This window comes from Lissotriton vulgaris, chromosome 9 (genome assembly GCF_964263255.1).
Source record: "Lissotriton vulgaris chromosome 9, aLisVul1.2, whole genome shotgun sequence".
NCBI lineage: Eukaryota > Metazoa > Chordata > Amphibia > Caudata > Salamandridae > Lissotriton > Lissotriton vulgaris.
Window position 1 is genome coordinate 613,503,288 of NC_141697.1, and position 27,130 is coordinate 613,530,417.

Below are 27,130 nucleotides of genomic sequence, written 5' to 3' on the forward strand. Positions count from 1 at the left end.
CTAGCGACGTGACAGGGGATCCTTCTCACTGCAATCCCGTTAGGTTATGGTACAGCAATAACTATTGAGTGACCTGCTACGTTTTTGGAAGAAGGCTTATGCTATAGTTAGTGGTAATAATAAACATTCTGAAGAACAGATTCTAACATCTTCATTGTTGCACATCCCTATCAGTTAACCAATAGAGAACTTGAGAATATTATGATCACCCACACGTACAAACAAATGTAGAAGTCTCTAATAATGCCCTAGATTCATTCATTTTATCATCTTTGTCTTCAGCTGGATATCCTCCCTAGCCTGCTACCCATTTCAATTATATGAAAAATGTATCCTATTGCTTTCTCTCACATCAGATGCCATCATGCTGTGGCTTTATGGCATCAGAGGACCTCATGACCGATTGCCCTGGGTGACAACAACACAGGACAATGAGACATCAGCAAATCCGCCCTAGTTGACTATTTGCTATTATGACTGCAAGGCAAGGTGGAAGTGTATTGGGAAAGTACTCTGCACCATTGAAATCACTGGGCTCTCCTTTTGAAGTGGGTTAGAGTGACAAAAACACAGAGTATCCTAAAGAGCAATCCATCTTGAGTATCAGAGTCCCACATACAGAGCGCTGGGAGGCAGGGTAAATAAGCTTACCGGTTCCAAAGTAAGTCAATCGCTCTAACATAAGACAACTCATTCCAGCCTCAAAGACACTAATTTCCTGTGATGATAAATTGCTAGCACTAGTATCTCAAGTAGGATTTTCAGCCTTGCAGACAGTCAACGTCTTTCATAAACTATCATGATGCCAATAGCGTCATTCATATCTCTTCAGTCTTTACAAATAATATTTATGCGGAAGACCCCACTAAAAGGTGCTGAGAGCCGTCAGACGCCCTGAACTTCATTCAATGACAAGCAAACCGATTAAATGAGAGTTTAACCTACCATATAAATTGATCAAGGAAGTCGAAGGCTGACAACCTTTTTTTTTTTGGGGTCTCAGCAATGCAGAGAAATGGTTTTTGGCATCACTCCCTCTGCTGGTCATTCAGTATAATCTGCAGATGGAAAAGTCCACTGTTAGTCCATTAACAGAACTTGAACATTTCCACACTATGCAACACAACAAATATATTTGTATACTGTGCCAATAATCAGTACTATGGCGCCTGTAACAATGCGAAAATCCACAGCTCATCAAAAATTCAAATCTCAATATTATTTTCAACCTAGCATACTTCTCTCAATCCAAAGCCTTATTTGCTATGACTCTCTACACCACGCTAGCACCTATATTAGGATGTAAATAAAAAGATGTCAATGCTAGCCATGTGACAGGGGATCCTTCTCACTGCAATCCCGTTAGGTTATGGTACAGCAATAACTATTGAGTGACCTGCTACGTTTTTGGAAGAAGGCTTATGCTAAAGTTAGTGGTAATATTAAACATTCTGAAGAACAGATTCTAACATCTTCATCGTTGCACATTCCTATCAGTTAACCAATAGAGAACTTGAGAATATTATGATCACCCACACCTACGAACAAATGCATAAGTCTCTAATAATGCCCTAGATTCTTTCATTTTAACATATTTATCTTCAGCTGGATATCCTGCCTAGCCTGCTACCCATTTTAATGCCATGAAAAATGTATCCTATTGCTTGCTCTCACGTCAGATGCCATCATGCTGTAGCTTTATGACATCAGAGGACCTCATGACCAATCGCCTTGGGTGACAACAACACATTACAATGAGACAACAGCAATTCCGCCCTAGGTGACTATTTGCTATTATGACTGCAAGGCAAGGTGGAAGTGTACTGGGAAAGTACTCTGCACCATTGAAAGCACTGGGCTGCCCTTTTGAAAGTGGGTTTGAGTGACAAGAACACAGATTATCCTAAAGAGCAATCCATCTTGAGTATCAGAGTCCCACATACAGAGCGCTGGGAGGCAGGGTAAATAAGCTTACCGGTTCCAAAGTAAGTCAATAGCTCTAACGTAAGACAACTCATTCCAGCATCAAAGACACTAATTTCCTGTGATGATGAATTGCTAGCACTAGTATCTCAAGTAGGATTTTCAGCCTTGCAGACAGTCAACGTCTTTCATAAACTATCATGATGCCAATAGCGTCATTCGCATCGCTTCAGTCTTTACAAATAATATGTATGCGGAAGACCCCACTAAAAGGTGCGAAAATCCAGAGCTCACTAAAAATTCAAATCTCAATTTTATTTTTAACCTATCATACTTCTCTCAATCCAAAGCCTTATTTGCTATGACTCTACACCACGCTAGCACCTATATTAGGATGTAAATAAAAAGATGTCTATGCTAGCGACGTGACAGGGGATCCTTCTCACTGCAATCCCGTTAGGTTATGGTACAGCAATAACTATTGAGTGACCTGCTACGTTTTTGGAAGAAGGCTTATGCTATAGTTAGTGGTAATAATAAACATTCTGAAGAACAGATTCTAACATCTTCATTGTTGCACATCCCTATCAGTTAACCAATAGAGAACTTGAGAATATTATGATCACCCACACCTACAAACAAATGTAGAAGTCTCTAATAATGCCCTAGATTCATTCATTTTATCATCTTTGTCTTCAGCTGGATATCCTCCCTAGCCTGCTACCCATTTCAATTCCATGAAAAATGTATCCTATTGCTTTCTCTCACATCAGATGCCATCATGCTGTGGCTTTATGGCATCAGAGGACCTCATGACCGATTGCCCTGGGTGACAACAACACAGGACAATGAGACATCAGCAAATCTGCCCTAGTTGACTATTTGCTATTATGACTGCAAGGCAAGGTGGAAGTGTATTGGGAAAGTACTCTGCACCATTGAAATCACTGGGCTCTCCTTTTGAAGTGGGTTAGAGTGACAAAAACACAGAGTATCCTAAAGAGCAATCCATCTTGAGTATCAGAGTCCCACATACAGAGCGCTGGGAGGCAGGGTAAATAAGCTTACCGGTTCCAAAGTAAGTCAATCGCTCTAACATAAGACAACTCATTCCAGCCTCAAAGACACTAATTTCCTGTGATGATAAATTGCTAGCACTAGTATCTCAAGTAGGATTTTCAGCCTTGCAGACAGTCAACGTCTTTCATAAACTATCATGATGCCAATAGCGTCATTCATATCTCTTCAGTCTTTACAAATAATATTTATGCGGAAGACCCCACTAAAAGGTGCTGAGAGCCGTCAGACGCCCTGAACTTCATTCAATGACAAGCAAACCGATTAAATGAGAGTTTAACCTACCATGTAAGTTGATCAAGGAAGTCGAAGGCTGACAACCTTTTTTTTTTTGGGGTCTCAGCAATGCAGAGAAATGGTTTTTGGCATCACTCCCTCTGCTGGTCATTCAGTATAATCTGCAGATGGAAAAGTCCACTGTTAGTCCATTAACAGAACTTGAACATTTCCACACTATGCAACACAACAAATATATTTGTATACTGTGCCAATAATCAGTACTATGGCGCCTGTAACAATGCGAAAATCCACAGCTCACTAAAAATTCAAATCTCAATATTATTTTCAACCTAGCATACTTCTCTCAATCCAAAGCCTTATTTGCTATGACTCTCTACACCACACTAGCACCTATATTAGGATGTAAATAAAAAGATGTCAATGCTAGCCATGTGACAGGGGATCCTTCTCACTGCAATCCCGTTAGGTTATGGTACAGCAATAACTATTGAGTGACCTGCTACGTTTTTGGAAGAAGGCTTATGCTAAAGTTAGTGGTAATATTAAACATTCTGAAGAACAGATTCTAACATCTTCATCGTTGCACATTCCTATCAGTTAACCAATAGAGAACTTGAGAATATTATGATCACCCACACCTACGAACAAATGCATAAGTCTCTAATAATGCCCTAGATTCTTTCATTTTAACATCTTTATCTTCAGCTGGATATCCTGCCTAGCCTGCTACCCATTTTAATGCCATGAAAAATGTATCCTATTGCTTGCTCTCACGTCAGATGCCATCATGCTGTAGCTTTATGACATCAGAGGACCTCATGACCAATCGCCTTGGGTGACAACAACACATTACAATGAGACAACAGCAATTCCGCCCTAGGTGACTATTTGCTATTATGACTGCAAGGCAAGGTGGAAGTGTACTGGGAAAGTACTCTGCACCATTGAAAGCACTGGGCTGCCCTTTTGAAAGTGGGTTTGAGTGACAAGAACACAGATTATCCTAAAGAGCAATCCATCTTGAGTATCAGAGTCCCACATACAGAGCGCTGGGAGGCAGGGTAAATAAGCTTACCGGTTCCAAAATAAGTCAATAGCTCTAACGTAAGACAACTCATTCCAGCATCAAAGACACTAATTTCCTGTGATGATGAATTGCTAGCACTAGTATCTCAAGTAGGATTTTCAGCCTTGCAGACAGTCAACGTCTTTCATAAACTATCATGATGCCAATAGCGTCATTCGCATCGCTTCAGTCTTTACAAATAATATGTATGCGGAAGACCCCACTAAAAGGTGCGAAAATCCAGAGCTCACTAAAAATTCAAATCTCAATTTTATTTTTAACCTATCATACTTCTCTCAATCCAAAGCCTTATTTGCTATGACTCTACACCACGCTAGCACCTATATTAGGATGTAAATAAAAAGATGTCTATGCTAGCGACGTGACAGGGGATCCTTCTCACTGCAATCCCGTTAGGTTATGGTACAGCAATAACTATTGAGTGACCTGCTACGTTTTTGGAAGAAGGCTTATGCTATAGTTAGTGGTAATAATAAACATTCTGAAGAACAGATTCTAACATCTTCATTGTTGCACATCCCTATCAGTTAACCAATAGAGAACTTGAGAATATTATGATCACCCACACCTACAAACAAATGTAGAAGTCTCTAATAATGCCCTAGATTCATTCATTTTATCATCTTTGTCTTCAGCTGGATATCCTCCCTAGCCTGCTACCCATTTCAATTCCATGAAAAATGTATCCTATTGCTTTCTCTCACATCAGATGCCATCATGCTGTGGCTTTATGGCATCAGAGGACCTCATGACCGATTGCCCTGGGTGACAACAACACAGGACAATGAGACATCAGCAAATCCGCCCTAGTTGACTATTTGCTATTATGACTGCAAGGCAAGGTGGAAGTGTATTGGGAAAGTACTCTGCACCATTGAAATCACTGGGCTCTCCTTTTGAAGTGGGTTAGAGTGACAAAAACACAGAGTATCCTAAAGAGCAATCCATCTTGAGTATCAGAGTCCCACATACAGAGCGCTGGGAGGCAGGGTAAATAAGCTTACCGGTTTCAAAGTAAGTCAATAGCTCTAACGTAAGACAACTCATTCCAGCCTCAAAGACACTAATTTCCTGTGATGATAAATTGCTAGCACTAGTATCTCAAGTAGGATTTTCAGCCTTGCAGACAGTCAACGTCTTTCATAAACTATCATGATGCCAATAGCGTCATTCATATCTCTTTAGTCTTTACAAATAATATTTATGCGGAAGACCCCACTAAAAGGTGCTGAGAGCCGTCAGACGCCCTGAACTTCATTCAATGACAAGCAAACCGATTAAATGAGAGTTTAACCTACCATGTAAGTTGATCAAGGAAGTCGAAGGCTGACAACCTTTTTTTTTTTGGGGTCTCAGCAATGCAGAGAAATGGTTTTTGGCATCACTCCCTCTGCTGGTCATTCAGTATAATCTGCAGATGGAAAAGTCCACTGTTAGTCCATTAACAGAACTTGAACATTTCCACACTATGCAACACAACAAATATATTTGTATACTGTGCCAATAATCAGTACTATGGCGCCTGTAACAATGCGAAAATCCACAGCTCACTAAAAATTCAAATCTCAATATTATTTTCAACCTAGCATACTTCTCTCAATCCAAAGCCTTATTTGCTATGACTCTCTACACCACACTAGCACCTATATTAGGATGTAAATAAAAAGATGTCAATGCTAGCCATGTGACAGGGGATCCTTCTCACTGCAATCCCGTTAGGTTATGGTACAGCAATAACTATTGAGTGACCTGCTACGTTTTTGGAAGAAGGCTTATGCTAAAGTTAGTGGTAATATTAAACATTCTGAAGAACAGATTCTAACATCTTCATCGTTGCACATTCCTATCAGTTAACCAATAGAGAACTTGAGAATATTATGATCACCCACACCTACGAACAAATGCATAAGTCTCTAATAATGCCCTAGATTCTTTCATTTTAACATCTTTATCTTCAGCTGGATATCCTGCCTAGCCTGCTACCCATTTTAATGCCATGAAAAATGTATCCTATTGCTTGCTCTCACGTCAGATGCCATCATGCTGTAGCTTTATGACATCAGAGGACCTCATGACCAATCGCCTTGGGTGACAACAACACATTACAATGAGACAACAGCAATTCCGCCCTAGGTGACTATTTGCTATTATGACTGCAATGCAAGGTGGAAGTGTACTGGGAAAGTACTCTGCACCATTGAAAGCACTGGGCTGCCCTTTTGAAAGTGGGTTTGAGTGACAAGAACACAGATTATCCTAAAGAGCAATCCATCTTGAGTATCAGAGTCCCACATACAGAGCGCTGGGAGGCAGGGTAAATAAGCTTACCGGTTCCAAAGTAAGTCAATAGCTCTAACGTAAGACAACTCATTCCAGCATCAAAGACACTAATTTCCTGTGATGATGAATTGCTAGCACTAGTATCTCAAGTAGGATTTTCAGCCTTGCAGACAGTCAACGTCTTTCATAAACTATCATGATGCCAATAGCGTCATTCGCATCGCTTCAGTCTTTACAAATAATATGTATGCGGAAGACCCCACTAAAAGGTGCGAAAATCCAGAGCTCACTAAAAATTCAAATCTCAATTTTATTTTTAACCTATCATACTTCTCTCAATCCAAAGCCTTATTTGCTATGACTCTACACCACGCTAGCACCTATATTAGGATGTAAATAAAAAGATGTCTATGCTAGCGACGTGACAGGGGATCCTTCTCACTGCAATCCCGTTAGGTTATGGTACAGCAATAACTATTGAGTGACCTGCTACGTTTTTGGAAGAAGGCTTATGCTATAGTTAGTGGTAATAATAAACATTCTGAAGAACAGATTCTAACATCTTCATTGTTGCACATCCCTATCAGTTAACCAATAGAGAACTTGAGAATATTATGATCACCCACACCTACAAACAAATGTAGAAGTCTCTAATAATGCCCTAGATTCATTCATTTTATCATCTTTGTCTTCAGCTGGATATCCTCCCTAGCCTGCTACCCATTTCAATTCCATGAAAAATGTATCCTATTGCTTGCTTTCACCTCAGATGCCATCATGCTGTGGCTTTATGGCATCAGAGGACCTCATGACCGATTGCCCTGGGTGACAACAACACAGGACAATGAGACATCAGCAAATCCGCCCTAGTTGGCTATTTGCTATTATGACTGCAAGGCAAGGTGGAAGTGTATTGGGAAAGTACTCTGCACCATTGAAAGCACTGGGCTCTCCTTTTGAAGTGGGTTAGAGTGACAAAAACACAGAGTATCCTAAAGAGCAATCCATCTTGAGTATCAGAGTCCCACATACAGAGAGCTGGGAGCAGGGTAAATAAGCTTACCGGTTCCAAAGTAAGTCAATAGCTCTAACGTAAGACAACTCATTCCAGCCTCAAAGACACTAATTTCCTGTGATGATAAATTGCTAGCACTAGTATCTCAAGTAGGATTTTCAGCCTTGCAGACAGTCAACGTCTTTCATAAACTATCATGATGCCAATAGAGTCATTCATATCTCTTCAGTCTTTACAAATAATATTTATGCGGAAGACCCCACTAAAAGGTGCTGAGAGCCGTCAGACGCCCTGAACTTCATTCAATGACAAGCAAACCGATTAAATGAGAGTTTAACCTACCATGTAAATTGATCAAGGAAGTCGAAGGCTGACAACTTTTTTTATTTGGGGGGTCTCAGCAATGCAGAGAAATGGTTTTTGGCATCACTCCCTCTGCTGGTCATTCAGTATAATCTGCAGATGGAAAAGTCCACTGTTAGTCCATTAACAGAACTTGAACATTTCCACACTATGCAACACAACAAATATATTTGTATACTGTGCCAATAATCAGTACTATGGTGCCTGTAACAATGCGAAAATCCACAGCTCACTAAAAATTCAAATCTCAATATTATTTTCAACCTAGCATACTTCTCTCAATCCAAAGCCTTATTTGCTATGACTCTCTACACCACACTAGCACCTATATTAGGATGTAAATAAAAAGATGTCAATGCTAGCCATGTGACAGGGGATCCTTCTCACTGCAATCCCGTTAGGTTATGGTACAGCAATAACTATTGAGTGACCTGATACGTTTTTGGAAGAAGGCTTATGCTAAAGTTAGTGGTAATAATAAACATTCTGAAGAACAGATTCTAACATCTTCATCGTTGCACATTCCTATCAGTTAACCAATAGAGAACTTGAGAATATTATGATCACCCACACCTATGAACAAATGTATAAGTCTCTAATAATGCCCTAGATTCCTTCATTTTAACATCTTTATCTTCAGCTGGATATCCTGCCTAGCCTGCTACCCATTTTAATGCCATGAAAAATGTATCCTATTGCTTGCTCTCACATCAGATGCCATCATGCTGTAGCTTTATGATATCAGAGGACCTCATGACCAATCGCCCTGGGTGACAACAACACATTACAATGAGACATCAGCAATTCCGCCCTAGATGACTATTTGCTATTATGACTGCAAGGCAAGGTGGAAGTGTACTGGGAAAGTACTCTGCACCATTGAAAGCACTGGGCTGCCCTTTTGAAAGTGGGTTTGAGTGACAAGAACACAGATTATCCTAAAGAGCAATCCATCTTGAGTATCAGAGTCCCACATACAGAGAGCTGGGAGGCAGGGTAAATAAGCTTCCCGCGTTTCAAAGTAAGTCAATGGCTCTAACATAAGACAACTCAATCCAGCCTCAAAGACACTAATTTCCTGTGATGATAAATTGCTAGCACTAGTATCTCAAGTAGGATTTTCAGCCTTGTAGACAGTCAACGTCTTTCATAAACTATCATGATGCCAATAGCGTCATTCGCATGGCTTCAGTCTTTACAAATAATATGTATGCGGAAGACCCCACTAAAAGGTGCGAAAATCCAGAGCTCACTAAAAATTCAAATCTCAATTTTATTTTTAACCTATCATACTTCTCTCAATCCAAAGCCTTATTTGCTATGACTCTACACCACGCTAGCACCTATATTAGGATGTAAATAAAAAGATGTCTATGCTAGCGACGTGACAGGGGATCCTTCTCACTGCAATCCCGTTAGGTTATGGTACAGCAATAACTATTGAGTGACCTGCTACGTTTTTGGAAGAAGGCTTATGCTATAGTTAGTGGTAATAATAAACATTCTGAAGAACAGATTCTAACATCTTCATTGTTGCACATCCCTATCAGTTAACCAATAGAGAACTTGAGAATATTATGATCACCCACACCTACAAACAAATGTAGAAGTCTCTAATAATGCCCTAGATTCATTCATTTTATCATCTTTGTCTTCAGCTGGATATCCTCCCTAGCCTGCTACCCATTTCAATTATATGAAAAATGTATCCTATTGCTTTCTCTCACATCAGATGCCATCATGCTGTGGCTTTATGGCATCAGAGGACCTCATGACCGATTGCCCTGGGTGACAACAACACAGGACAATGAGACATCAGCAAATCCGCCCTAGTTGACTATTTGCTATTATGACTGCAAGGCAAGGTGGAAGTGTATTGGGAAAGTACTCTGCACCATTGAAATCACTGGGCTCTCCTTTTGAAGTGGGTTAGAGTGACAAAAACACAGAGTATCCTAAAGAGCAATCCATCTTGAGTATCAGAGTCCCACATACAGAGCGCTGGGAGGCAGGGTAAATAAGCTTACCGGTTCCAAAGTAAGTCAATCGCTCTAACATAAGACAACTCATTCCAGCCTCAAAGACACTAATTTCCTGTGATGATAAATTGCTAGCACTAGTATCTCAAGTAGGATTTTCAGCCTTGCAGACAGTCAACGTCTTTCATAAACTATCATGATGCCAATAGCGTCATTCATATCTCTTCAGTCTTTACAAATAATATTTATGCGGAAGACCCCACTAAAAGGTGCTGAGAGCCGTCAGACGCCCTGAACTTCATTCAATGACAAGCAAACCGATTAAATGAGAGTTTAACCTACCATATAAATTGATCAAGGAAGTCGAAGGCTGACAACCTTTTTTTTTTGGGGGTCTCAGCAATGCAGAGAAATGGTTTTTGGCATCACTCCCTCTGCTGGTCATTCAGTATAATCTGCAGATGGAAAAGTCCACTGTTAGTCCATTAACAGAACTTGAACATTTCCACACTATGCAACACAACAAATATATTTGTATACTGTGCCAATAATCAGTACTATGGCGCCTGTAACAATGCGAAAATCCACAGCTCATCAAAAATTCAAATCTCAATATTATTTTCAACCTAGCATACTTCTCTCAATCCAAAGCCTTATTTGCTATGACTCTCTACACCACGCTAGCACCTATATTAGGATGTAAATAAAAAGATGTCAATGCTAGCCATGTGACAGGGGATCCTTCTCACTGCAATCCCGTTAGGTTATGGTACAGCAATAACTATTGAGTGACCTGCTACGTTTTTGGAAGAAGGCTTATGCTAAAGTTAGTGGTAATATTAAACATTCTGAAGAACAGATTCTAACATCTTCATCGTTGCACATTCCTATCAGTTAACCAATAGAGAACTTGAGAATATTATGATCACCCACACCTACGAACAAATTCATAAGTCTCTAATAATGCCCTAGATTCTTTCATTTTAACATCTTTATCTTCAGCTGGATATCCTGCCTAGCCTGCTACCCATTTTAATGCCATGAAAAATGTATCCTATTGCTTGCTCTCACGTCAGATGCCATCATGCTGTAGCTTTATGACATCAGAGGACCTCATGACCAATCGCCTTGGGTGACAACAACACATTACAATGAGACAACAGCAATTCCGCCCTAGGTGACTATTTGCTATTATGACTGCAAGGCAAGGTGGAAGTGTACTGGGAAAGTACTCTGCACCATTGAAAGCACTGGGCTGCCCTTTTGAAAGTGGGTTTGAGTGACAAGAACACAGATTATCCTAAAGAGCAATCCATCTTGAGTATCAGAGTCCCACATACAGAGCGCTGGGAGGCAGGGTAAATAAGCTTACCGGTTCCAAAGTAAGTCAATAGCTCTAACGTAAGACAACTCATTCCAGCATCAAAGACACTAATTTCCTGTGATGATGAATTGCTAGCACTAGTATCTCAAGTAGGATTTTCAGCCTTGCAGACAGTCAACGTCTTTCATAAACTATCATGATGCCAATAGCGTCATTCGCATCGCTTCAGTCTTTACAAATAATATGTATGCGGAAGACCCCACTAAAAGGTGCGAAAATCCAGAGCTCACTAAAAATTCAAATCTCAATTTTATTTTTAACCTATCATACTTCTCTCAATCCAAAGCCTTATTTGCTATGACTCTACACCACGCTAGCACCTATATTAGGATGTAAATAAAAAGATGTCTATGCTAGCGACGTGACAGGGGATCCTTCTCACTGCAATCCCGTTAGGTTATGGTACAGCAATAACTATTGAGTGACCTGCTACGTTTTTGGAAGAAGGCTTATGCTATAGTTAGTGGTAATAATAAACATTCTGAAGAACAGATTCTAACATCTTCATTGTTGCACATCCCTATCAGTTAACCAATAGAGAACTTGAGAATATTATGATCACCCACACCTACAAACAAATGTAGAAGTCTCTAATAATGCCCTAGATTCATTCATTTTATCATCTTTGTCTTCAGCTGGATATCCTCCCTAGCCTGCTACCCATTTCAATTCCATGAAAAATGTATCCTATTGCTTTCTCTCACATCAGATGCCATCATGCTGTGGCTTTATGGCATCAGAGGACCTCATGACCGATTGCCCTGGGTGACAACAACACAGGACAATGAGACATCAGCAAATCCGCCCTAGTTGACTATTTGCTATTATGACTGCAAGGCAAGGTGGAAGTGTATTGGGAAAGTACTCTGCACCATTGAAATCACTGGGCTCTCCTTTTGAAGTGGGTTAGAGTGACAAAAACACAGAGTATCCTAAAGAGCAATCCATCTTGAGTATCAGAGTCCCACATACAGAGCGCTGGGAGGCAGGGTAAATAAGCTTACCGGTTCCAAAGTAAGTCAATCGCTCTAACATAAGACAACTCATTCCAGCCTCAAAGACACTAATTTCCTGTGATGATAAATTGCTAGCACTAGTATCTCAAGTAGGATTTTCAGCCTTGCAGACAGTCAACGTCTTTCATAAACTATCATGATGCCAATAGCGTCATTCATATCTCTTCAGTCTTTACAAATAATATTTATGCGGAAGACCCCACTAAAAGGTGCTGAGAGCCGTCAGACGCCCTGAACTTCATTCAATGACAAGCAAACCGATTAAATGAGAGTTTAACCTACCATATAAATTGATCAAGGAAGTCGAAGGCTGACAACCTTTTTTTTTTTGGGGTCTCAGCAATGCAGAGAAATGGTTTTTGGCATCACTCCCTCTGCTGGTCATTCAGTATAATCTGCAGATGGAAAAGTCCACTGTTAGTCCATTAACAGAACTTGAACATTTCCACACTATGCAACACAACAAATATATTTGTATACTGTGCCAATAATCAGTACTATGGCGCCTGTAACAATGCGAAAATCCACAGCTCATCAAAAATTCAAATCTCAATATTATTTTCAACCTAGCATACTTCTCTCAATCCAAAGCCTTATTTGCTATGACTCTCTACACCACGCTAGCACCTATATTAGGATGTAAATAAAAAGATGTCAATGCTAGCCATGTGACAGGGGATCCTTCTCACTGCAATCCCGTTAGGTTATGGTACACCAATAACTATTGAGTGACCTGCTACGTTTTTGGAAGAAGGCTTATGCTAAAGTTAGTGGTAATATTAAACATTCTGAAGAACAGATTCTAACATCTTCATCGTTGCACATTCCTATCAGTTAACCAATAGAGAACTTGAGAATATTATGATCACCCACACCTACGAACAAATGCATAAGTCTCTAATAATGCCCTAGATTCTTTCATTTTAACATCTTTATCTTCAGCTGGATATCCTGCCTAGCCTGCTACCCATTTTAATGCCATGAAAAATGTATCCTATTGCTTGCTCTCACGTCAGATGCCATCATGCTGTAGCTTTATGACATCAGAGGACCTCATGACCAATCGCCTTGGGTGACAACAACACATTACAATGAGACAACAGCAATTCCGCCCTAGGTGACTATTTGCTATTATGACTGCAAGGCAAGGTGGAAGTGTACTGGGAAAGTACTCTGCACCATTGAAAGCACTGGGCTGCCCTTTTGAAAGTGGGTTTGAGTGACAAGAACACAGATTATCCTAAAGAGCAATCCATCTTGAGTATCAGAGTCCCACATACAGAGCGCTGGGAGGCAGGGTAAATAAGCTTACCGGTTCCAAAGTAAGTCAATAGCTCTAACGTAAGACAACTCATTCCAGCATCAAAGACACTAATTTCCTGTGATGATGAATTGCTAGCACTAGTATCTCAAGTAGGATTTTCAGCCTTGCAGACAGTCAACGTCTTTCATAAACTATCATGATGCCAATAGCGTCATTCATATCTCTTCAGTCTTTACAAATAATATTTATGCGGAAGACCCCACTAAAAGGTGCTGAGAGCCGTCAGACGCCCTGAACTTCATTCAATGACAAGCAAACCGATTAAATGAGAGTTTAACCTACCATATAAATTGATCAAGGAAGTCGAAGGCTGACAACCTTTTTTTTTTTGGGGTCTCAGCAATGCAGAGAAATGGTTTTTGGCATCACTCCCTCTGCTGGTCATTCAGTATAATCTGCAGATGGAAAAGTCCACTGTTAGTCCATTAACAGAACTTGAACATTTCCACACTATGCAACACAACAAATATATTTGTATACTGTGCCAATAATCAGTACTATGGCGCCTGTAACAATGCGAAAATCCACAGCTCACTAAAAATTCAAATCTCAATATTATTTTCAACCTAGCATACTTCTCTCAATCCAAAGCCTTATTCGCTATGACTCTCTACACCACACTAGCACCTATATTAGGATGTAAATAAAAAGATGTCAATGCTAGCCATGTGACAGGGGATCCTTCTCACTGCAATCCCGTTAGGTTATGGTACAGCAATAACTATTGAGTGACCTGCTACGTTTTTGGAAGAAGGCTTATGCTAAAGTTAGTGGTAATATTAAACATTCTGAAGAACAGATTCTAACATCTTCATCGTTGCACATTCCTATCAGTTAACCAATAGAGAACTTGAGAATATTATGATCACCCACACCTACGAACAAATTCATAAGTCTCTAATAATGCCCTAGATTCTTTCATTTTAACATCTTTATCTTCAGCTGGATATCCTGCCTAGCCTGCTACCCATTTTAATGCCATGAAAAATGTATCCTATTGCTTGCTCTCACGTCAGATGCCATCATGCTGTAGCTTTATGACATCAGAGGACCTCATGACCAATCGCCTTGGGTGACAACAACACATTACAATGAGACAACAGCAATTCCGCCCTAGGTGACTATTTGCTATTATGACTGCAAGGCAAGGTGGAAGTGTACTGGGAAAGTACTCTGCACCATTGAAAGCACTGGGCTGCCCTTTTGAAAGTGGGTTTGAGTGACAAGAACACAGATTATCCTAAAGAGCAATCCATCTTGAGTATCAGAGTCCCACATACAGAGCGCTGGGAGGCAGGGTAAATAAGCTTACCGGTTCCAAAGTAAGTCAATAGCTCTAACGTAAGACAACTCATTCCAGCATCAAAGACACTAATTTCCTGTGATGATGAATTGCTAGCACTAGTATCTCAAGTAGGATTTTCAGCCTTGCAGACAGTCAACGTCTTTCATAAACTATCATGATGCCAATAGCGTCATTCGCATCGCTTCAGTCTTTACAAATAATATGTATGCGGAAGACCCCACTAAAAGGTGCGAAAATCCAGAGCTCACTAAAAATTCAAATCTCAATTTTATTTTTAACCTATCATACTTCTCTCAATCCAAAGCCTTATTTGCTATGACTCTACACCACGCTAGCACCTATATTAGGATGTAAATAAAAAGATGTCTATGCTAGCGACGTGACAGGGGATCCTTCTCACTGCAATCCCGTTAGGTTATGGTACAGCAATAACTATTGAGTGACCTGCTACGTTTTTGGAAGAAGGCTTATGCTATAGTTAGTGGTAATAATAAACATTCTGAAGAACAGATTCTAACATCTTCATTGTTGCACATCCCTATCAGTTAACCAATAGAGAACTTGAGAATATTATGATCACCCACACCTACAAACAAATGTAGAAGTCTCTAATAATGCCCTAGATTCATTCATTTTATCATCTTTGTCTTCAGCTGGATATCCTCCCTAGCCTGCTACCCATTTCAATTATATGAAAAATGTATCCTATTGCTTTCTCTCACATCAGATGCCATCATGCTGTGGCTTTATGGCATCAGAGGACCTCATGACCGATTGCCCTGGGTGACAACAACACAGGACAATGAGACATCAGCAAATCCGCCCTAGTTGACTATTTGCTATTATGACTGCAAGGCAAGGTGGAAGTGTATTGGGAAAGTACTCTGCACCATTGAAATCACTGGGCTCTCCTTTTGAAGTGGGTTAGAGTGACAAAAACACAGAGTATCCTAAAGAGCAATCCATCTTGAGTATCAGAGTCCCACATACAGAGCGCTGGGAGGCAGGGTAAATAAGCTTACCGGTTCCAAAGTAAGTCAATCGCTCTAACATAAGACAACTCATTCCAGCCTCAAAGACACTAATTTCCTGTGATGATAAATTGCTAGCACTAGTATCTCAAGTAGGATTTTCAGCCTTGCAGACAGTCAACGTCTTTCATAAACTATCATGATGCCAATAGCGTCATTCATATCTCTTCAGTCTTTACAAATAATATTTATGCGGAAGACCCCACTAAAAGGTGCTGAGAGCCGTCAGACGCCCTGAACTTCATTCAATGACAAGCAAACCGATTAAATGAGAGTTTAACCTACCATATAAATTGATCAAGGAAGTCGAAGGCTGACAACCTTTTTTTTTTTGGGGTCTCAGCAATGCAGAGAAATGGTTTTTGGCATCACTCCCTCTGCTGGTCATTCAGTATAATCTGCAGATGGAAAAGTCCACTGTTAGTCCATTAACAGAACTTGAACATTTCCACACTATGCAACACAACAAATATATTTGTATACTGTGCCAATAATCAGTACTATGGCGCCTGTAACAATGCGAAAATCCACAGCTCATCAAAAATTCAAATCTCAATATTATTTTCAACCTAGCATACTTCTCTCAATCCAAAGCCTTATTTGCTATGACTCTCTACACCACGCTAGCACCTATATTAGGATGTAAATAAAAAGATGTCAATGCTAGCCATGTGACAGGGGATCCTTCTCACTGCAATCCCGTTAGGTTATGGTACAGCAATAACTATTGAGTGACCTGCTACGTTTTTGGAAGAAGGCTTATGCTAAAGTTAGTGGTAATATTAAACATTCTGAAGAACAGATTCTAACATCTTCATCGTTGCACATTCCTATCAGTTAACCAATAGAGAACTTGAGAATATTATGATCACCCACACCTACGAACAAATGCATAAGTCTCTAATAATGCCCTAGATTCTTTCATTTTAACATCTTTATCTTCAGCTGGATATCCTGCCTAGCCTGCTACCCATTTTAATGCCATGAAAAATGTATCCTATTGCTTGCTCTCACGTCAGATGCCATCATGCTGTAGCTTTATGACATCAGAGGACCTCATGACCAATCGCCCTGGGTGACAACAACACATTACAATGAGACATCAGCAATTCCGCCCTAGATGACTGTTTGCTATTATGACTGCAAGGCAAGGTGCAAGTGTACTGGGAAAGTACTCTGCGCCAATGAAAGCACTGGGCTCCCCTTTTGAAGTGGGGTAGAGTGACATGAACACAGATTATCCTAAAGAGCAATCCATCTTGAGTATCAGAGTCCCACATACAGAGCGCTGGGAGGCAGGGTAAATAAGCTTACCGGTTCCAAAGTAAGTCAATCGCTCTAAAGTAAGACAACTCATTCCAGCCTCAAAGACACTGATTTCCTGTGATGATGAATTGCTAGCACTAGTATCTCAAGTAGGATTTTCAGCCTTGCAGACAGTCAACGTCTTTCATAAACTATCATGATGCCAATAGCGTCATTCATATCTCTTCAGTCTTTACAAATAATATTTATGCGGAAGACCCCACTAAAAGGTGCTGAGAGCCGTCAGACGCCCTGAACTTCATTCAATGACAAGCAAACCGATTAAATGAGAGTTTAACCTACCATGTAAGTTGATCAAGGAAGTCGAAGGCTGACAACCTTTTTTTTTTTGGGGTCTCAGCAATGCAGAGAAATGGTTTTTGGCATCACTCCCTCTGCTGGTCATTCAGTATAATCTGCAGATGGAAAAGTCCACTGTTAGTCCATTAACAGAACTTGAACATTTCCACACTATGCAACACAACAAATATATTTGTATACTGTGCCAATAATCAGTACTATGGTGCCTGTAACAATGCGAAAATCCACAGCTCACTAAAAATTCAAATCTCAATATTATTTTCAACCTAGCATACTTCTCTCAATCCAAAGCCTTATTTGCTATGACTCTCTACACCACACTAGCACATATATTAGGATGTAAATAAAAAGATGTCAATGCTAGCCATGTGACAGGGGATCCTTCTCACTGCAATCCCGTTAGGTTATGGTACAGCAATAACTATTGAGTGACCTGCTACGTTTTTGGAAGAAGGCTTATGCTAAAGTTAGTGGTAATATTAAACATTCTGAAGAACAGATTCTAACATCTTTATCGTTGCACATTCCTATCAGTTAACCAATAGAGAACTTGAGAATATTATGATCACCCACACCTACGAACAAATGCATAAGTCTCTAATAATGCCCTAGATTCTTTCATTTTAACATCTTTATCTTCAGCTGGATATCCTGCCTAGCCTGCTACCCATTTTAATGCCATGAAAAATGTATCCTATTGCTTGCTCTCACGTCAGATGCCATCATGCTGTAGCTTTATGACATCAGAGGACCTCATGACCAATCGCCTTGGGTGACAACAACACATTACAATGAGACAACAGCAATTCCGCCCTAGGTGACTATTTGCTATTATGACTGCAAGGCAAGGTGGAAGTGTACTGGGAAAGTACTCTGCACCATTGAAAGCACTGGGCTGCCCTTTTGAAAGTGGGTTTGAGTGACAAGAACACAGATTATCCTAAAGAGCAATCCATCTTGAGTATCAGAGTCCCACATACAGAGCGCTGGGAGGCAGGGTAAATAAGCTTACCGGTTCCAAAGTAAGTCAATAGCTCTAACGTAAGACAACTCATTCCAGCATCAAAGACACTAATTTCCTGTGATGATGAATTGCTAGCACTAGTATCTCAAGTAGGATTTTCAGCCTTGCAGACAGTCAACGTCTTTCATAAACTATCATGATGCCAATAGCGTCATTCGCATCGCTTCAGTCTTTACAAATAATATGTATGCGGAAGACCCCACTAAAAGGTGCGAAAATCCAGAGCTCACTAAAAATTCAAATCTCAATTTTATTTTTAACCTATCATACTTCTCTCAATCCAAAGCCTTATTTGCTATGACTCTACACCACGCTAGCACCTATATTAGGATGTAAATAAAAAGATGTCTATGCTAGCGACGTGACAGGGGATCCTTCTCACTGCAATCCCGTTAGGTTATGGTACAGCAATAACTATTGAGTGACCTGCTACGTTTTTGGAAGAAGGCTTATGCTATAGTTAGTGGTAATAATAAACATTCTGAAGAACAGATTCTAACATCTTCATTGTTGCACATCCCTATCAGTTAACCAATAGAGAACTTGAGAATATTATGATCACCCACACCTACAAACAAATGTAGAAGTCTCTAATAATGCCCTAGATTCATTCATTTTATCATCTTTGTCTTCAGCTGGATATCGTCCCTAGCCGCTACCCATTTCAATTCCATGAAAAATGTATCCTATTGCTTTCTCTCACATCAGATGCCATCATGCTGTGGCTTTATGGCATCAGAGGACCTCATGACCGATTGCCCTGGGTGACAACAACACAGGAGAATGAGACATCAGCAAATCCGCCCTAGTTGACTATTTGCTATTATGACTGCAAGGCAAGGTGGAAGTGTATTGGGAAAGTACTCTGCACCATTGAAAGCACTGGGCTCTCCTTTTGAAGTGGGTTAGAGTGACAAAAACACAGAGTATCCTAAAGAGCAATCCATCTTGAGTATCAGAGTCCCACATACAGAGCGCTGGGAGGCAGGGTAAATAAGCTTACCGGTTCCAAAGTAAGTCAATAGCTCTAACGTAAGACAACTCATTCCAGCCTCAAAGACACTAATTTCCTGTGATGATAAATTGCTAGCACTAGTATCTCAAGTAGGATTTTCAGCCTTGCAGACAGTCAACGTCTTTCATAAACTATCATGATGCCAATAGCGTCATTCATATCTCTTCAGTCTTTACAAATAATATTTATGCGGAAGACCCCACTAAAAGGTGCTGAGAGCCGTCAGACGCCCTGAACTTCATTCAATGACAAGCAAACCGATTAAATGAGAGTTTAACCTACCATGTAAATTGATCAAGGAAGTCGAAGGCTGACAACTTTTTTTATTTGGGGGGTCTCAGCAATGCAGAGAAATGGTTTTTGGCATCACTCCCTCTGCTGGTCATTCAGTATAATCTGCAGATGGAAAAGTCCCCTGTTAGTCCATTAACAGAACTTGAACATTTCCACACTATGCAACACAACAAATATATTTGTATACTGTGCCAATAATCAGTACTATGGCGCCTGTAACAATGCGAAAATCCACAGCTCACTAAAAATTCAAATCTCAATATTATTTTCAACCTAGCATACTTCTCTCAATCCTAAGCCTTATTTGCTATGACTCTCTACACCACACTAGCACCTATATTAGGATGTAAATAAAAAGATGTCAATGCTAGCCATGTGACAGGGGATCCTTCTCACTGCAATCCCGTTAGGTTATGGTACAGCAATAACTATTGAGTGACCTGATACGTTTTTGGAAGAAGGCTTATGCTAAAGTTAGTGGTAATAATAAACATTCTGAAGAACAGATTCTAACATCTTCATCGTTGCACATTCCTATCAGTTAACCAATAGAGAACTTGAGAATATTATGATCACCCACACCTATGAACAAATGTATAAGTCTCTAATAATGCCCTAGATTCCTTCATTTTAACATCTTTATCTTCAGCTGGATATCCTGCCTAGCCTGCTACCCATTTTAATGCCATGAAAAATGTATCCTATTGCTTGCTCTCACGTCAGATGCCATCATGCTGTAGCTTTATGATATCAGAGGACCTCATGACCAATCGCCCTGGGTGACAACAACACATTACAATGAGACATCAGCAATTCCGCCCTAGATGACTATTTGCTATTATGACTGCATGGCAAGGTGGAAGTGTACTGGGAAAGTACTCTGCACCATTGAAAGCACTGGGCTGCCCATTTGAAAGTGGGTTTGAGTGACAAGACCACAGATTATCCTAAAGAGCAATCCATCTTGAGTATCAGAGTCCCACATACAGAGAGCTGGGAGGCAGGGTAAATAAGCTTCCCGCGTTTCAAAGTAAGTCAATCGCTCTAACATAAGACAACTCATTCCAGCCTCAAAGACACTAATTTCCTGTGATGATAAATTGCTAGCACTAGTATCTCAAGTAGGATTTTCAGCCTTGTAGACAGTCAACGTCTTTCATAAACTATCATGATGCCAATAGCGTCATTCGCATCGCTTCAGTCTTTACAAATAATATGTATGCGGAAGACCCCACTAAAAGGTGCGAAAATCCAGAGCTCACTAAAAATTCAAATCTCAATTTTATTTTTAACCTATCATACTTCTCTCAATCCAAAGCCTTATTTGCTATGACTCTACACCACGCTAGCACCTATATTAGGATGTAAATAAAAAGATGTCTATGCTAGCGACGTGACAGGGGATCCTTCTCACTGCAATCCCGTTAGGTTATGGTACAGCAATAACTATTGAGTGACCTGCTACGTTTTTGGAAGAAGGCTTATGCTATAGTTAGTGGTAATAATAAACATTCTGAAGAACAGATTCTAACATCTTCATTGTTGCACATCCCTATCAGTTAACCAATAGAGAACTTGAGAATATTATGATCACCCACACCTACAAACAAATGTAGAAGTCTCTAATAATGCCCTAGATTCATTCATTTTATCATCTTTGTCTTTAGCTGGATATCCTCCCTAGCCTGCTACCCATTTCAATTCCATGAAAAATGTATCCTATTGCTTGCTCTCACGTCAGATGCCATCATGCTGTGGCTTTATGGCATCAGAGGACCTCATGACCGATTGCCCTGGGTGACAACAACACAGGACAATGAGACATCAGCAAATCCGCCCTAGTTGACTATTTGCTATTATGACTGCAAGGCAAGGTGGAAGTGTATTGGGAAAGTACTCTGCACCATTGAAAGCACTGGGCTCTCCTTTTGAAGTGGGTTAGAGTGACAAAAACACAGAGTATCCTAAAGAGCAATCCATCTTGAGTATCAGAGTCCCACATACAGAGCGCTGGGAGCAGGGTAAATAAGCTTACCGGTTCCAAAGTAAGTCAATAGCTCTAACGTAAGACAACTCATTCCAGCCTCAAAGACACTAATTTCCTGTGATGATAAATTGCTAGCACTAGTATCTCAAGTAGGATTTTCAGCCTTGCAGACAGTCAACGTCTTTCATAAACTATCATGATGCCAATAGCGTCATTCATATCTCTTCAGTCTTTACAAATAATATTTATGCGGAAGACCCCACTAAAAGGTGCTGAGAGCCGTCAGACGCCCTGAACTTCATTCAATGACAAGCAAACCGATTAAATGAGAGTTTAACCTACCATGTAAATTGATCAAGGAAGTCGAAGGCTGAAAACTTTTTTTTTTTTGGGGTCTCAGCAATGCAGAGAAATGGTTTTTGGCATCACTCCCTCTGCTGGTCATTCAGTATATTCTGCAGATGGAAAAGTCCCCTGTTAGTCCATTAACAGAACTTGAACATTTCCACACTATGCAACACAACAAATCTATTTGTATACTGTGCCAATAATCAGTACTATGGCGCCTGTAACAATGCGAAAATCCACAGCTCACTAAAAATTCAAATCTCAATATTATTTTCAACCTAGCATACTTCTCTCAATCCTAAGCCTTATTTGCTATGACTCTCTACACCACACTAGCACCTATATTAGGATGTAAATAAAAAGATGTCAATGCTAGCCATGTGACAGGGGATCCTTCTCACTGCAATCCCGTTAGGTTATGGTACAGCAATAACTATTGAGTGACCTGATACGTTTTTGGAAGAAGGCTTATGCTAAAGTTAGTGGTAATAATAAACATTCTGAAGAACAGATTCTAACATCTTCATCGTTGCACATTCCTATCAGTTAACCAATAGAGAACTTGAGAATATTATGATCACCCACACCTATGAACAAATGTATAAGTCTCTAATAATGCCCTAGAATCCTTCATTTTAACATCTTTATCTTCAGCTGGATATCCTGCCTAGCCTGCTACCCATTTTAATGCCATGAAAAATGTATCCTATTGCTTGCTCTCACGTCAGATGCCATCATGCTGTGGCTTTATGGCATCAGAGGACCTCATGACCGATTGCCCTGGGTGACAACAACACAGGACAATGAGACATCAGCAAATCCGCCCTAGTTGACTATTTGCTATTATGACTGCAAGGCAAGGTGGAAGTGTATTGGGAAAGTACTCTGCACCATTGAAAGCACTGGGCTCTCCTTGTGAAGTGGGTTAGAGTGACAAAAACACAGAGTATCCTAAAGAGCAATCCATCTTGAGTATCTGAGTCCCACATACAGAGCGCTGGGAGGCAGGGTAAATAAGCTTACCGGTTCCAAAGTAAGTCAATAGCTCTAACGTAAGACAACTCATTCCAGCCTCAAAGACACTAATTTCCTGTGATGATAAATTGCTAGCACTAGTATCTCAAGTAGGATTTTCAGCCTTGTAGACAGTCAACGTCTTTCATAAACTATCATGATGCCAATAGCGTCATTCGCATGGCTTCAGTCTTTACAAATAATATGTATGCGGAAGACCCCACTAAAAGGTGCGAAAATCCAGAGCTCACTAAAAATTCAAATCTCAATTTTATTTTTAACCTATCATACTTCTCTCAGTCCAAAGCCTTATTTGCTATGACTCTACACCACGCTAGCACCTATATTAGGATGTAAATAAAAAGATGTCTATGCTAGCGACGTGACAGGGGATCCTTCTCACTGCAATCCCGTTAGGTTATGGTACAGCAATAACTATTGAGTAACCTGCTACGTTTTTGGAAGAAGGCTTATGCTATAGTTAGTAGTAATAATAAACATTCTGAAGAACAGATTCTAACATCTTCATTGTTGCACATCCCTATCAGTTAACCAATAGAGAACTTGAGAATATTATGATCACCCACACCTACAAACAAATGTAGAAGTCTCTAATAATGCCCTAGATTCATTTATTTTAACATCTTTGTCTTCAGCTGGATATCCTCCCTAGCCTGCTACCGATTTCAATTCCATGAAAAATGTATCCTATTGCTTTCTCTCACATCAGATGCCATCATGCTGTGGCTTTATGGCATCAGAGGACCTCATGACCGATTGCCCTGGGTGACAACAACACAGGTGAATGAGACATCAGCAAATCCGCCCTAGTTGACTATTTGCTATTATGACTGCAAGGCAAGGTGGAAGTGTATTGGGAAAGTACTCTGCACCATTGAAAGCACTGGGCTCTCCTTTTGAAGTGGGTTAGAGTGACAAAAACACAGAGTATCCTAAAGAGCAATCCATCTTGAGTATCAGAGTCCCACATACAGAGCGCTGGGAGCAGGGTAAATAAGCTTACCGGTTCCAAAGTAAGTCAATAGCTCTAACGTAAGACAACTCATTCCAGCCTCAAAGACACTAATTTCCTGTGATGATAAATTGCTAGCACTAGTATCTCAAGTAGGATTTTCAGCCTTGCAGACAGTCAACGTCTTTCATAAACTATCATGATGCCAATAGCGTCATTCATATCTCTTCAGTCTTTACAAATAATATTTATGCGGAAGACCCCACTAAAAGGTGCTGAGAGCCGTCAGACGCCCTGAACTTCATTCAATGACAAGCAAACCGATTAAATGAGAGTTTAACCTACCATGTAAATTGATCAAGGAAGTCGAAGGCTGACAACTTTTTTTTTTTGGGGGTCTCAGCAATGCAGAGAAATGGTTTTTGGCATCACTCCCTCTGCTGGTCATTCAGTATATTCTGCAGATGGAAAAGTCCCCTGTTAGTCCATTAACAGAACTTGAACATTTCCACACTATGCAACACAACAAATATATTTGTATACTGTGCCAATAATCAGTACTATGGCGCCTGTAACAATGCGAAAATCCACAGCTCACTAAAAATTCAAATCTCAATATTATTTTCAACCTAGCATACTTCTCTCAATCCTAAGCCTTATTTGCTATGACTCTCTACACCACACTAGCACCTATATTAGGATGTAAATAAAAAGATGTCAATGCTAGCCATGTGACAGGGGATCCTTCTCACTGCAATCCCGTTAGGTTATGGTACAGCAATAACTATTGAGTGACCTGATACGTTTTTGGAAGAAGGCTTATGCTAAAGTTAGTGGTAATAATAAACATTCTGAAGAACAGATTCTAACATCTTCATCGTTGCACATTCCTATCAGTTAACCAATAGAGAACTTGAGAATATTATGATCACCCACACCTATGAACAAATGTATAAGTCTCTAATAATGCCCTAGATTCCTTCATTTTAACATCTTTATCTTCAGCTGGATATCCTGCCTAGCCTGCTACCCATTTTAATGCCATGAAAAATGTATCCTATTGCTTGCTCTCACGTCAGATGCCATCATGCTGTAGCTTTATGATATCAGAGGACCTCATGACCAATCGCCCTGGGTGACAACAACACATTACAATGAGACATCAGCAATTCCGCCCTAGATGACTATTTGCTATTATGACTGCATGGCAAGGTGGAAGTGTACTGGGAAAGTACTCTGCACCATTGAAAGCACTGGGCTGCCCTTTTGAAAGTGGGTTTGAGTGACAAGACCACAGATTATCCTAAAGAGCAATCCATCTTGAGTATCAGAGTCCCACATACAGAGAGCTGGGAGGCAGGGTAAATAAGCTTCCAGCGTTTCAAAGTAAGTCAATCGCTCTAACATAAGACAACTCATTCCAGCCTCAAAGACACTAATTTCCTGTGATGATAAATTCGTAGCACTAGTATCTCAAGTAGGATTTTCAGCCTTGTAGACAGTCAACGTCTTTCATAAACTATCATGATGCCAATAGCGTCATTCGCATCGCTTCAGTCTTTACAAATAATATGTATGCGGAAGACCCCACTAAAAGGTGCGAAAATCCAGAGCTCACTAAAAATTCAAATCTCAATTTTATTTTTAACCTATCATACTTCTCTCAATCCAAAGCCTTATTTGCTATGACTCTACACCACGCTAGCACCTATATTAGGATGTAAATAAAAAGATGTCTATGCTAGCGACGTGACAGGGGATCCTTCTCACTGCAATCCCGTTAGGTTATGGTACAGCAATAACTATTGAGTGACCTGCTACGTTTTTGGAAGAAGGCTTATGCTATAGTTAGTGGTAATAATAAACATTCTGAAGAACAGATTCTAACATCTTCATTGTTGCACATCCCTATCAGTTAACCAATAGAGAACTTGAGAATATTATGATCACCCACACCTACAAACAAATGTAGAAGTCTCTAATAATGCCCTAGATTCATTCATTTTATCATCTTTGTCTTTAGCTGGATATCCTCCCTAGCCTGCTACCCATTTCAATTCCATGAAAAATGTATCCTATTGCTTGCTCTCACGTCAGATGCCATCATGCTGTGGCTTTATGGCATCAGAGGACCTCATGACCGATTGCCCTGGGTGACAACAACACAGGACAATGAGACATCAGCAAATCCGCCCTAGTTGACTATTTGCTATTATGACTGCAAGGCAAGGTGGAAGTGTATTGGGAAAGTACTCTGCACCATTGAAAGCACTGGGCTCTCCTTTTGAAGTGGGTTAGAGTGACAAAAACACAGAGTATCCTAAAGAGCAATCCATCTTGAGTATCAGAGTCCCACATACAGAGCGCTGGGAGCAGGGTAAATAAGCTTACCGGTTCCAAAGTAAGTCAATAGCTCTAACGTAAGACAACTCATTCCAGCCTCAAAGACACTAATTTCCTGTGATGATAAATTGCTAGCACTAGTATCTCAAGTAGGATTTTCAGCCTTGCAGACAGTCAACGTCTTTCATAAACTATCATGATGCCAATAGCGTCATTCATATCTCTTCAGTCTTTACAAATAATATTTATGCGGAAGACCCCACTAAAAGGTGCTGAGAGCCGTCAGACGCCCTGAACTTCATTCAATGACAAGCAAACCGATTAAATGAGAGTTTAACCTACCATGTAAATTGATCAAGGAAGTCGAAGGCTGAAAACTTTTTTTTTTTTGGGGTCTCAGCAATGCAGAGAAATGGTTTTTGGCATCACTCCCTCTGCTGGTCATTCAGTATATTCTGCAGATGGAAAAGTCCCCTGTTAG